At 47.9% G+C, this 12,881-nt stretch overlaps 1 long non-coding RNA gene across 1 annotated transcript in view; it reads right to left on the reverse strand.

Moving 5' to 3' along the window:
• The window catches only part of LOC142599259 (uncharacterized), a 664,355-nt gene extending 651,971 nt beyond the window's left edge, over window positions 1-12,384 (reverse strand). The window contains exon 1 of the long non-coding RNA XR_012832889.1: window positions 12,349-12,384. This is a non-coding gene — a long non-coding RNA (uncharacterized LOC142599259). The remainder of the gene's footprint in view (window positions 1-12,348) is intronic.
• Window positions 12,385-12,881: the final 497 nt, after the last annotated feature.

The raw sequence follows: 12,881 nt of genomic DNA on the forward strand, positions 1-12,881 counted from the left end.
TTCTACTGGGACATTATATTGGAATGTAATAGGCAAACCCCAGAACGGCCGAGGAGGCTGATTAAGCCAAGGTACCTCAGTGCAACTGATATTTGCAGGTACATTGTTGTTATCAGCTGCTCTGTGTGGGTTTATCCAAGGATTCTGTGGCCAATATTGCATAGTGCAATTGGTACCCCATATATTGCTAAGGTTAAGGCCCAAGGGATATGTATAGTTTAAAGAAGTAGTATTTTCTACATTCATCCATGTTAAGTCTTGTATTAGAGTGTCATTTCTTTTCCACAGATCAGACAGTGCTCCACTTAGGTCAAGAGGAATCACCATAAAAGGGAGTCCCTCCGCAGGGGTTGTTGGCATCATTAAGCAAGTAGTACCCTGAGTCCACTCCATCATCCTAAAAAAAATCCTTGCATTAGCTTAAAAGCAGTGTTGGCCTGTAGCATTTCTAAGGTTCTTTTACTTTTTCGATCATAGTCTCTATGGATCACACACACAATTACTATACCTAACACGTACATATATATTAAACTTATCCTAAAACTACTTACACATAATAGGCTCATAATCAGAACTTTGGTTGCCACTTAACAGTAAATAGTACAAACAGAACAGCAGTAATGATAAACACAGTTAAGCCTGGAATATATTCCAAACCAACATTTTACTAAACACACAACTTATTTCAACTATGGCCCCAAACAATATCACAGTTTTGTTAACCATGGCCATATTAAAACTTTGGTTTCCAGATAAGTATGAGAATTAGAAATAGAAATACGCAACAAATAAAAATCAGTAGCCCTTGGGGGCACTCTAGATTGGTGTAGGGGAGTCCGTGATCCCAGGTGCAATTTCCTGTCATTCGGAGTACCTGTGAACACAAAAGAAGTGCTCGGTCTTGATTTGACCGGCAGATATTAGGTTAGAAGTTGGGTACTATCCACCTAGTGCTGACCCGATGGAGTTTTCCAGAACTGTCTTTCGCTTCCCAAGCATAAAGATTCTTTGGAGTTGTTAGTACCATTGCCACTGGCCCAATGTGAGGCATTTTAACCAGCACAGGCTGGCCTGCATAAAAGCCAGCAGGGTATTCCCCAGGTTTTACATCTGCCTTTGGCACTAAAGTTGTGGCAGAAGCACCAAAAGCTTTCATCTTCGGGCAACCGTCTCCGCTCCATCTATTGTTGAATTGATAGATGGCACTGGACAGTTGTAGATGCCATCCAGATTCACGAGTTTTAGCAAATCGCTTGACCAAGCCATTTGTTCGCTCCACAATACCATTGGCTTGGGGGTAGTAAGGAGTATGGAATACCCACCGGATGCCTTCTTCCTTTGCCCAGTCTTGTACTACTGTAGCGGAAAAATGTGACCCGTTATCACTTTGAATCTCTTCAGGAAGGGGAAGTGTACTAAACCATTCCTTCAGACTATGGACTGTGTTTTCACCAGTGGCAGCTGCGACAGCTGTAGCCATGGTAACTCCTGAAATGACTTCCACTCCCACCAGTATGTATTTTTTACCCCCTGAGGGTCGTAGTGGGCCAATGTAGTCGATCTGCCAGGTGTGCCACAGTGTTTTCTTGTCCCGGATATGCAGGGGAGGTGCTTTACTTGGATGATCTTTGTTAAGTCGCAGACGACATTGTGAACAGGCAGTTACTACTTGCTCACACAGCTTTACTGATATGGGCCATCCTCGGGCTATACCTTCTCGATACAAATCGGCTCGCCCAGTGTGGCCTCGTTTTATGTGCAACCATTCAAGCAAGCGTTCCCATTCATGCTCATTACTCACGACATCAATTTTCTGTAGTCGTGTGAGGCTATCGACTTGTTGATTGAACTGGGCAGCGATAGAAGCTGATCGATCATGTCCTTTCACCCATCCAATATGCAGTAGGCTTTGTTCTCCTATTTCTAGCAATTGTTTCCAGCTGTCAGTTTGCCAGACTGGGACTCTATTTACCTGCCAGTCATTGACTGCCCAGTGGCCTACCCACTCTGTGGCTCCTTTAAAAACAGCATATGAGTCGGTGTAGATATGGCTGGCACCATGTCGGGCGGCTAGTAGGACTGCCCTAAGCTCCCCTACTTGTGCACTTCCTTTACCTGTTTCGCTTAACTTTTCCCCCGTGGCCACTTCCAGTGCCACGGCCTTATAATTCCACTCATTGTTTTGCCTGTAAGATGATGCATCAGTGAACCATACCCCTTTAAGGTCACTGCCTTCCTTCAGAGGAGGTGCCTCCTGAACTGGAGATGGTTTGCTTGATGGAGTTTGGAATAACAATGTGCTGTCTATATCTTTCTGCAATTTAGATACTTTAATGCTGCCTTCCGTAATAGGCATGATGTCATTGATACTTTCCAGGTAGGCGTACCATTTACGGACTGTAGGCTTCTGGGCAATGCCTGCAGGTGGTGCCGTACCCTTCCGAACTATATCCAGAAGACAGAAAGGTCCCCGAATGATCACACTCTGTCCTTTTCTTATCTGTTCCACTTTTTTCACTGCTCGCACTAAGGATAGCAAGCCTTTTTCAAGGTCTGAATATCCCATTTCGGTGTCATTGAAAGAATGGGAGCTAAACTCTAGCGGTCTCTCTGGCCCTTCTGGTCCCTTTTGCCATAGGTTACAATGGGAACCATGTTCACTGAATCCCCACTCTACGTGGATAGGGTCAGTCGGGTGTAAAGGGGCCTAGCTGTTGAAATAGCCTCAGTTCTCTTATTAACAATTCTAACGCAGTCTCGTGCTGTTTAGTCCATTCCCATGATTTACCTTTCCTGAGCAGATTGTATAAGGGACGGGCAATAATAGAAAAACCAGGGATATGTTTGCGCCAATAGCCTAAGGTTCCCAGAACTTGCTGTAACTCCTTTATGCTAGATGGATTCTGCCCATGCTCTATTTTTTCCAGGGTGTCAGGGGGAATAGAGGCGGCTCCTTTAATCCACCAAACTCCCAGGAACTTAACCTCCTGGGCAGGTCCCTGACACTTGGATGGGGGAATGTCTAGTCCCAAAGTCATCAATTTTTCTTGTATACCTTCCATGGTATGCCCGACTTCCTCCGAGTTTTCTCCTCCTATCAGTATGTCATTAATATATTGATATATCGTGACACCCTGTGGGCTGGGAATTTCTGATAAAACCTTCGCCAAAGCATTGTGAGCAATGGTGGGGGAGTGTTTATATCCCTGAGGCAGCCTATTAAAGGTGTACTGTACCCCTTTCCAGGTAAAAGCGAATTGGGCTTTATCATGTTCCTGGAGTGGGATCATAAAGAACATATCTTTGACATCTAAAGTTGCCATCCATGGGTGCGATGCTCCCTGAATTTGGGTTACTAATTCTGCAATGTTTGGTACGGCTGCTGTTAAAGGTGCAGTATTGGCATTCAATCGCCTATAATCAATTGTAAGCCGCCACTGTCCATTTGGCTTTTTTACTGGCCAGACAGGAGAATTACAGGGGGAGTGTGTGCGAGTGATAATACCTCTTTTTTCTAAATCTGTTACCACCCCGTCAATGCCCGAATGTGCGTCTGCTGGCAGGGGGTACTGCTTTACATTAGTAATTCTTGATGGGGGTAGAGGTATAGACATCTCTAATAAGTTTATAGCTTTAGTTTCATCCTCTTCAAGCCATGCTATTTCTCCATCACCTCGTCCAGCGAAACTCCAGACTGACCCATCGGGGAGTTTCCACACTCTGCCATACAACACATCAAATCCCAATATGTTGGTGTTTGCAGCACCGACCAGTACTTCAGTGCGGGTCAATTTTCTCTCGCCTGGGAGCCACAAGGCAATTTTTGCTGTGGGGCATTCCTTTACGATCCCATCAATCCCTGTAAATTTTACCTTAGGGCGGACGGGTTTCACATTTAGGCATTCCGCGGTCTCCTTGGTGATTACTGACATTTGAGCACTGTGTTGGTTTTGCGTGGCAAGGTTTTGGTAGCGGGGGGGCTACAGGGGTGGCTTCTGTGAGAAGCTGCTAGAAGCTTCCCCTGTGTCTGATAGAGCCAATGCCGGCCGGCTCCAAGACGGACCCACCGCTGGCCAAGGCCGAGCCAGTCAGCACCTCTGTGATAACATATTTAAGAAAGAGAAAAACAGTTAGAGAGCACTTTTGCAGCCAGAGAGAGGAGTGAGAAGATGTAAGAACATCTGCAGACACCAAGGTCAGTGCAGAAGGAGGGGGAGGAGGTGCTCCAGGCGCCGGAGCAAGATCCCCCTGCAGCCCGTGGTGAAGACCGTGGTGAAGACCATGGTGAAGCAGGCTGTCCCCCTGCAGCCCATGGAGGGAGGATGAGGGGGTGTAGCGATTCCACCTGCAGCCCGTGGAGGACCCCACGCCGGAGCAGGTGGAGACACCTGAAGGAGGCTGTGGCCCCGTGGGAAGCCCGTGCTGGTGCAAGTTCCTGGCAGGACCTGTGGATCCGTGGACAGAGGATCCCACGCCAGAGCAGGTTTGCTGACAGGACTTGTGACCCCGTGGGGGACCCATGCTGGAGCAGTCTGCTCCTGAAGGTCTGCACCCCGTGGAGGAGACTCACGTTGGAGAAGGCCGTGAAGGACTGTCTCCCGTGAGAGGGACCCCACGCTGGAGCGGGGGAACAATGAGTCCTCCCCCTGAGGATGAAGAAGCGGCAGAAACACCGCGTGAGGAACTGACCGTAACCCCCACTCCCCGTCCCCCTGTGCCGCTGTGGGGGGCGGAGGTTGAAGCCGGGAGTGAAGTTGAGCCCAGGAAGAAGGGAGGGGTGGGGGGAGGTGTTTTTAAGATTTGGTTTTATTTCTCATTCCTCTACTCTGTTTTGCTTAGTAATAAATAAGATGAATTCCCTCTCTAAGTTTGGTCTGTTTTGCTCGTGATGATAATTAGAGAATGATCTCTCCCTGTCCTTATCTCGACCCGTAAGTTTTCTTTCATTGTACCTTTTCTCCCCTGTCTAATGAAAGAGGGGAGTGATAGAGCGGCTCTGGTGGGCACCTGGCCCTCAGCCAGGGTCAACCCACCACAAGCACCCGTATCAATGAGGAAATATGTAAATATTCTCCTTGGTCCTACTGGAATAGCAATGACAGGTTCGCGGTGTTTATCAAAGAGCCATTGTATAGTTAGCACTTGCCGGGCAGGGTGGCTCACTGTCCTCCCCGGGGATGCAAGTTTTTTGTTTGAGTATCTACTAAATCAATCAGCTCCTGCTGTGGGGCTGAGGGCAAGGATCTAACAGGAATTGATTTATTTCCAGCCGTCTGACTTCCCCCTACTGAATCAATTCTTTGGCTTAGTGATTGTACCAGAGCTCGGAGATCAGCAGTGGATGTGCCATATAGTAACTGTCATGGCACTCCCATCGCCAAGGCTCTGCGCCACAGATCATTATGTTCCTTATCAAACTTTAGTTTGAACTCTGATTTAGGCTTAGTGGTATGGACCTGACGAACTCATCGAGGGGGTGGTTCTGGCGGTTTCCCAGTGGTCGGTCCAATCCAACCCACGCGGCGCCCATAATTCACTATCTCTTGTACAAACTCGCTCCAGGTGGGAATTGACTGATCCCTGTAATTGTGTCTCCCAACTCGGGGTGAATGGTAAGGTACAGCATTAGCCTCCCGGGTGGCTCTGATCCTATCTAGCATTGGGGCTAGCATTGGGGATTTCCTTAACACATCCCTCTCATACATTGCTTGTATGCAGGCTGCCTTTTGTACAGACACAGTCAAGTCAGAGAATCCTGATGTTTTGATAACAAGGGGATCTCCTCTTTCTTGCGGGTCTATGCCGCCAGCCCAATAGGCAGCCCGTGTCATTAATGAATAATTATGATTGCCTGGTGTAGTGGTTAAAAACACTCCAGGGCCCCAATAGCCTCCTGCTTCTTCCTCGCTTAGTAAAATTCGGTGTCCCCCCCGTAAGGGAGACTCGCCACACGTATTCCGTCTCGGACTCCTCCGGGTTCCTGGAATACTTTTCCTGCAACTTTGCTAATTCAGCAGGAGACCAGGGAATGGTGCGTACAGTAGTACGAACATCATCATCCCCCTCATTTGTAGTTTCAGTTTTAATCAGTGGTCGTATAGGCACAGGTTCTGGGGTAAGATCAAAATCTTCCACCGGTTCATCATTATCGTTATCATACCAGATGTCTCCATCCCATGTCTCGGGATCTGCACAGTGTATTAATTTGCGGATCTGTTTAGCCGATACCGAGGATGGCATTTGATTCAGTAAAAGATTTAACTTTTCCTGCAGTTGTTTTTCTCGCCTTTCCGCTGAGGCTAATAGCATTTTAAGTTCCCTATTTTCTGTTTTTAAGCTTTGGTTTTCAATCACGAGGGCATCTACTCGTGTTCCCAATTTCTCACCTTTTTCCTTTTCAAAGGTTAATGAAGTTTTCAATACTTCATTTTCTGATTTGAGAGAGGCATATTCTACATCTGCAATTCGTTCGGGGGGAGGGGACTCTTTAATTTCCCTTTGTGCACAGGATAAACAAGCCCCCAACACTGCACAAACAATTCCTTTGCCTTTACCTTTTTTCATCTTTTGCTCACTTCTACACTGTTCTATCCTCTCTATCACTTTGTCCTCATCTTTCCAAAATTTTTGGGCCCATTCTATTCCCGCTTGGGATGGTGCACACTTATATTTTTGCAGCAGTTTATCCATGGCAATCCCGTCCGTGACGCCAATTTTACTGTCGCGTGAAAGGGTACAAGTCTGATATGTGGCTGAGGGAGGCCCTCCCGTTGAGTCACGAGGTTCAGAAAGGACCCCCTTGCTTTCTAAACTCCTTCTCAGAGAGGAGCCTAGGTGAGGCTAGGTCCAGTCTTAGTCCCAGACTTGGTCAACGGTTTATGTCTAAAGGGTTATGTGTGTAGCCACTTATCAGAGTCAACGTTTGCCTGTCAGAGCCCCACTAAGGACTTTCACTGAAACAGTTTCGCAAAGCTGAAAAGAAAAATAGGTAATTTATTGAAGCGACAGATATAAAAGTTCGGAATTGCCGTTGATAAATGCACTAACTGCAACAATTTTGAGCTCAAGTTAATAGTTCAGCGCTTTTGTTAATGATAGTTTTCCCGGGGTAACATCGAACATAATTGGAGGCGCAAGTCTTACCAAAGAGGCGTCCCTGCTTGGGGAGGAGAGAGGTCCAGGCCCGTCGACCCGTCCGGATACTTGGAGTTCTCGTCCTCAGAAAAGAGGATTCTAAATGCCAGATTTATACTTTTGGCGAGGTGGGACTAAGTCAGGTCTTGTGTGCCGATTGGCCCTCAACAAGGCTTGTTGTGCAGTTGATCGGGGCTGGGGGGGGAAGTGGCAGAGAACAAAGGCATTCAGTGTAGGGGAGCGGTGGTCTGTTGAGTTTTACCAAAGTAACGTCAAGCTGTGAAGGCTCCCCCTCACCCCAGGCGTCACTTAGTTGATTAAGGAGCAGACCCGTCAGGCGCTGCATCTTGTTAAGATGAACAAATTGCTCATCTCCTGCCCCTGTTCAGGTCCAGTGCTTATCAGCGCAAGATAAGCAAGTTGCTCAATCCCTGCTCTCGCCCAAGCTGGACTCCCCCAGGGCCCCTTCTGCTGGCTCATAATGGCCCTGTATTCGGCACAAACAAGCCTGGACAAGTCTGGCACCCCACAGTGGGTGAGGCCAGGTATTGTCTAGAATGGAGAAAAAGTGTTTAGACAGCCAAAACCTTTAGAGCATGAACACTCTAGGCACATGTGAGACAACAGCAGTTGCCTCTGTTTTTAGCTCCGCTAAGTGGAATTTTGAAGACTTTGGCATGGGGGGGAGAATCAGAAGAGTAAAAGTGAGAAAAAGTGAGAAAAATTCATGGGATGAGATAAATACAGTTTAATAATTAAAAATAAATTTTAAAAAATTGCAAGAAAAAAAAAACAACAAAGAGAGAGGAAAATAAAACCCAAGAAAAACAAGCGATGCAAAAGAAAACAATTGCTCACTACCAACTGACCAATGCCCAGCCAGTCCCAAGCAGCATCCCGCCCACCAACTTCCACACCCCAGTTTTATTGCTGAGCACAACATTATATGGTATGGGATATCCCTTTTGTCAGCCGGAGTCAGCTGTCCCAGCTGTGTCCCCTCCCAACTGCTTGTGCACCCACAGCCTGCTCTCTGGCAGGCCAGTGTGAGAAGCAGAAAAGGCCCTGACTCTGTGTAAGCACTGCTCAGCAATAACAAAAACATCCCTGTGCTATCAACACTGCTTGCAGCATAAATCCAAAACACAGCCCCATACAAGCTACTATGAAGAAATTTAACTGTATACTAGCCAAAACCAGTACACATGGATTTTAGCATGTTTAGTTATGCGTTGAAGTGAAACATTTGATACAGAGCCATCACAGATGTTGCTGGGGGAAGACAGGCTCTGAAATATTTGTGCTTTGAATTCGAACACCTTCATCACAATAGCCTGTGGTCAGAATCCTCCAGTACCTGAAGGGGGCCTACAGGAAAGACGGAGAGGGACTGTTTATCAGGGAGTGTAATGGGTTTAAGCTGAAGGAGGGTCGATTTAGATTAGATGTTAGGAAGAAATTCTTTACTGTGAGGGTGGTGAGGCACTGGAACAGGTTGCCCAGAGAGGTTTTGGAGGCCCCATCCCTGGAAGTGTTTAAGGCCAGGTTGGATGAGGCTTTGGGCAACGTGGTCTAGTGGAGGGTGTCCCTGCCCGCAGCAGGGAGGTTGGAACTAGATGATCTTTGAGGTCCCTTCCAACCCAAACCATTCTATGATTCTATGATCTCCTCAGGTCCCATGGATTTGTGCACCTTCAGGTTCCTTAGATATTCTCGAGCCTGATCTTCTCCTACAGTGGGTGGTCCTTCATTCTCCCTGTCCCTGCCTTTGCCTTCTGTGACCTGGGCAGTGTGGCTCAAGCATTTGCCAGTGAAGACTGAGGCAAAGAAGTCATTGAATACCTCAGCCTTCTCCATATCCTGGGTAACCAGGTCACCCTTTTCATTCCAGAAGGGACGCACATTTTCCCTCATCCTCTTTTTCTCACTAGCATACCTATAGAAGCTTTTCTTGTTGTCCTTAACATCCCTGGCCAGATGAATTTCTATCAGGGCTTTGGCTTTCCTAACCTGATCCCTGGCTGCTCAGACAGTTTCTCTGTATTCTTCCCAGGCTACCTGTCCTTGCTTCCACCATCTGTAGGCTTCCTTTTTGTGTTTGACTTTGCCCAGGAGCTCCTTGTTCATCCATGGGGGCCTCTTGGTGGATTTGCTTGACTTCCTCTTTGTTGGGATGCATCGCTCCTAGGCTTGGAGGAGGTGACCCTTGAATATTAGCCAGCTGTCTTGGGCCCCTCTTCCTTCCAGGGCTTTGTCCCATGGTATTCTACCAAGCAGATCCCTGAAGAGGCCAAAGTCTGCTCTCCTGAAGTCCAGGGTAGTGAGCTTGCTGAGTGGCCTCCTTGCTGCCCTGAGGATCCTGAATTCCATCATTTCATGGTCACTGCAGCCAAGGCTGCCCTTGAGCTTGACGTCCCCTACCAGCCCCTCCTTGTTGGTGAGAACAAGGTCCAGCATGGCACCTCTCCTCACGGGCTCCTCTATCACTTGGAGGAGAAAGTTGTCATCGACACATTCCAGGAACTTCCTGCATTGCTTGTGCTCTGCTGCACTGTCCCTCCAACAGATGTCGGGGTGGTTGAAGTCCCCCATAAGGACCAGGGCTTGTGAGCATGAGGCTGCTCCTATCTGCCTATAGAGGGCTTCATCTGCTCAGTCCCCCTGGTCAGGTGGCCTGTAGCAGACCCCCACTGTGATGTCCCCTGCCCCTGCCCTCCCTTTAATCCTGACCCTTAGGCTCTTGGTGGGCTCCTCATCCATCCCCAGGTGGAGCTCCATGCACTCCAGCTGGTCATTGACATAGAGGGTGACACCCCTTCCTCATCTGCCCTGCCTGTCCTTCCTAAAGAGCCTTCCATCCCAACACTCCAGTCATAGGAGCTATCCCACCACGTCTCTGTAATGCCTTTCAGGCGCGCACACGTCTCCAGCTCCTCTTGTTTATTCCCCATGCTCTGTGTGTTCGCGTAGAGGCGTTTCAGTTGTGCCCCCGATGAGGCTGACTTATTGGCTGGGGTGGCTGGGATTCTTTTGATGTATCTTCCCAGTGTTACCCCATTGGTTCCTGTTGCATTCGGAGCCCCTGGCTCGTCTCCTCTAGCCTTCGAGCATGCTGTAGTGTGTCCAGCACGTGTCTGAGCAGTAGGCTGAGGGCCCTCGCCAGCACCCCGTCCCTCCAACCCGGGCACATTTTTCCTTTCTCCCTTCAGCAAATGTTTAAATGTTAAAGTTCATCGTGAGTTTTGGATTAATTTCTGTGCCTTTCCCAAAGCCCTTTGCAGCACTCCCACCTCTCTGCTCCCTGTCTGATGATGCTGACCTGCTACATACCTTATTTTGTATGAACTCTCAAATAATGCCTGTTTTGGGCTGCCTGCCGATGTTCACAATAAAAAAAAAGCTTTAAGTATCAGAAGAGCCTGGGTAAATATAGTAGAACTATTGCTCTCTTGCAGGATGTGACTCCTGTGTTCTCAACCCTGTTTGCTCATTGACTCATTGGATGACCTTGGAGAAAGTGTACTGGAACAGGGATTGACTTCATCAGGCTGGTGACTAACTGATCTCAGCCTTGTACTGGTAAAAGAAGGGCTTCTGTGTCAAAGAGATACCCCCACCTAGGCCCTATTCATCTCTTTCAGCTCTTTTCACTGCTCGTTGGACTTTACTCTGAGTTATCTTTGAAGAAAACAATGCCATCTTTTATGAATGAGAGGAGCAGAGTTTGTCAGAACAGAGTGATATAACAGAGAGGCTTCCATTTGCCAAAGATTCAGTCCAACATTGATGGAAATATCTAAAAGAAGCTCCTCCCAATGTTACGGATTCATATTGTAATATTATTTGAAAACAGAAACATCTGCATATTCTTCTCTGTGCATGTTCATAAAGGACTAACCTGAAAGCTCACATCTCTTATCCTTTATTGTGAAAGAAATATCTAGTAGCTCTTTTCTGTGCCATATTTTGATAGTAAGCTTAGAGAGTGCTTGCATTGGAAAACTGCCCAGAGAGCATTTTATTGGTCACATTCAATTTAAAAATGGTTTATATCTCCCCAAACCCCAGGTTTACAGTATTTAATATTACTAATGGGATGGTAAGATTGCCAAGCACTTATCAGCATAGAGATATCAGAATGTAAATAGTAAAATGACACATTAATCTTTGAGCTCTCGATATGTCACCACAGAAACACCCACTGCCCATAATCCAGCTATTATGAAAATACCAAGTTCTTAATAACAGACAACACTTCAGAAGAGAGGTAGAAGTGCTGGGGAATGAATATTGCAGTTGGCTCAAACCTCCCTTTCCTTGTTCAGCTTCAATCACAACCAGTTTGGTCTTGCAGACAGTGCTGGCTGCCACCCATGGACATAGGCCATTGCCAGGCTGTATTTAAAAGGGGAAGATAAGGACAGTTTGTAAATTTTTTTTCTTTTTTTTTTAAATGAAGTCACACTAAGTACTCTTATGCAGGACACTTGGTCTGTAATGACAACAGAGCTCCCACCGGCTTCACTGGTACTAGATGAAACTCTCGGGGACCTGACATTTATTACACACACTGGTTACAGTTTTAAGAGGGCCAAATTGTAGGTTATCCAGTGGAAGGGCTGTGATTTTACAGCTAACACCGCTTCTAGGCTTTCCCCCTGTGGTGGGTTGACTCTGGCTGGAGACCAGGTGCCCACCAGAGCTGCTCTATTGCTCCTCCTCCTTAACTACACGGGAGAAAAAGTATAACGAAAAGCTTGTGGGTCGAGATAAGGACAGGGAGAGATCACTCACTAATTATTGTCAGGAGCAAAACAGACTGAACTTAGAGAGGGAATTCATCTAATTTATTACTAAGCAAAACAGAGTAGAGGAATGAGAAATAAAATCAAATCTTAAAACACCTCCCCCCACCCCTCCCATCTTCCCGGGCCCAACTTCACTCCCGATTTCTACCTACTCCCCCCTCCAGCGGCACAGGGAGATGGGGAATGGGGGTTGCGGTCAGTTCGTCACACGTTGTTTCTGCTGCTTCTTCATCCTCAGGGGGAGGACTCCTCTCATTGTTCCCCTGCTCCAACATGGAGTCCCTCTCACAGGAGACAGTCCTTCACGAACTTCTCCAACGTGAGTCTCTCCCACGGGGTGCAGACCTTCAGGAGCAGACTGCTCCAGCATGGGTCCCCCACGGGGTCACAAGTCCTGCCAGCAAACCTGCCCTGGCATGGGCTCCTCTCTTCACGGGTCCACAGGTCCTGCCAGTGTGGGCTTCCCACAGCCTCCTTCAGGTGCCTCCACCTGCTCCAGAGTGGGGTCCTCCATGGGCTGCAGGTGGAATCGCTGCACCCCCTCATCCTCCCTCCATGGGCTGCAGGGGGACAGCCTGCTTCACCATGGTCTTCACCCTGGGCTGCAGGGGGATCTCTGCTCCAACACCTGGAGCACCTCCTCCCCCTCCTTCTTCACTGACCTTGGCATCTGTAAAGTTCCTCACATCTTCTCACTCCTCTCTCTGGCTGCAAAAGCTCTCCCTAACTTGTTTTTTTTCCCTTCTTAAATATGTTATCACAGAGGTGCTGATTGGCTCGGCCTTGGCCAGCGGCGGGTCCGTCTTGGAGCTGGCTGGCATTGGCTCTATCAGACACAGGGGAAGCTTCTAGCAGCTTCTCGCAGAAGCCACTCCTGTAGCCCCCCCCCGCCCCCCGCTACCAAAACCTTGCCATGCAAACCCAATACAACCCCCTCCC

The sequence above is a fragment of the Balearica regulorum genome, chromosome W (assembly GCF_011004875.1).
Source record: "Balearica regulorum gibbericeps isolate bBalReg1 chromosome W, bBalReg1.pri, whole genome shotgun sequence".
NCBI classification, from domain to species: Eukaryota; Metazoa; Chordata; class Aves; order Gruiformes; family Gruidae; genus Balearica; species Balearica regulorum.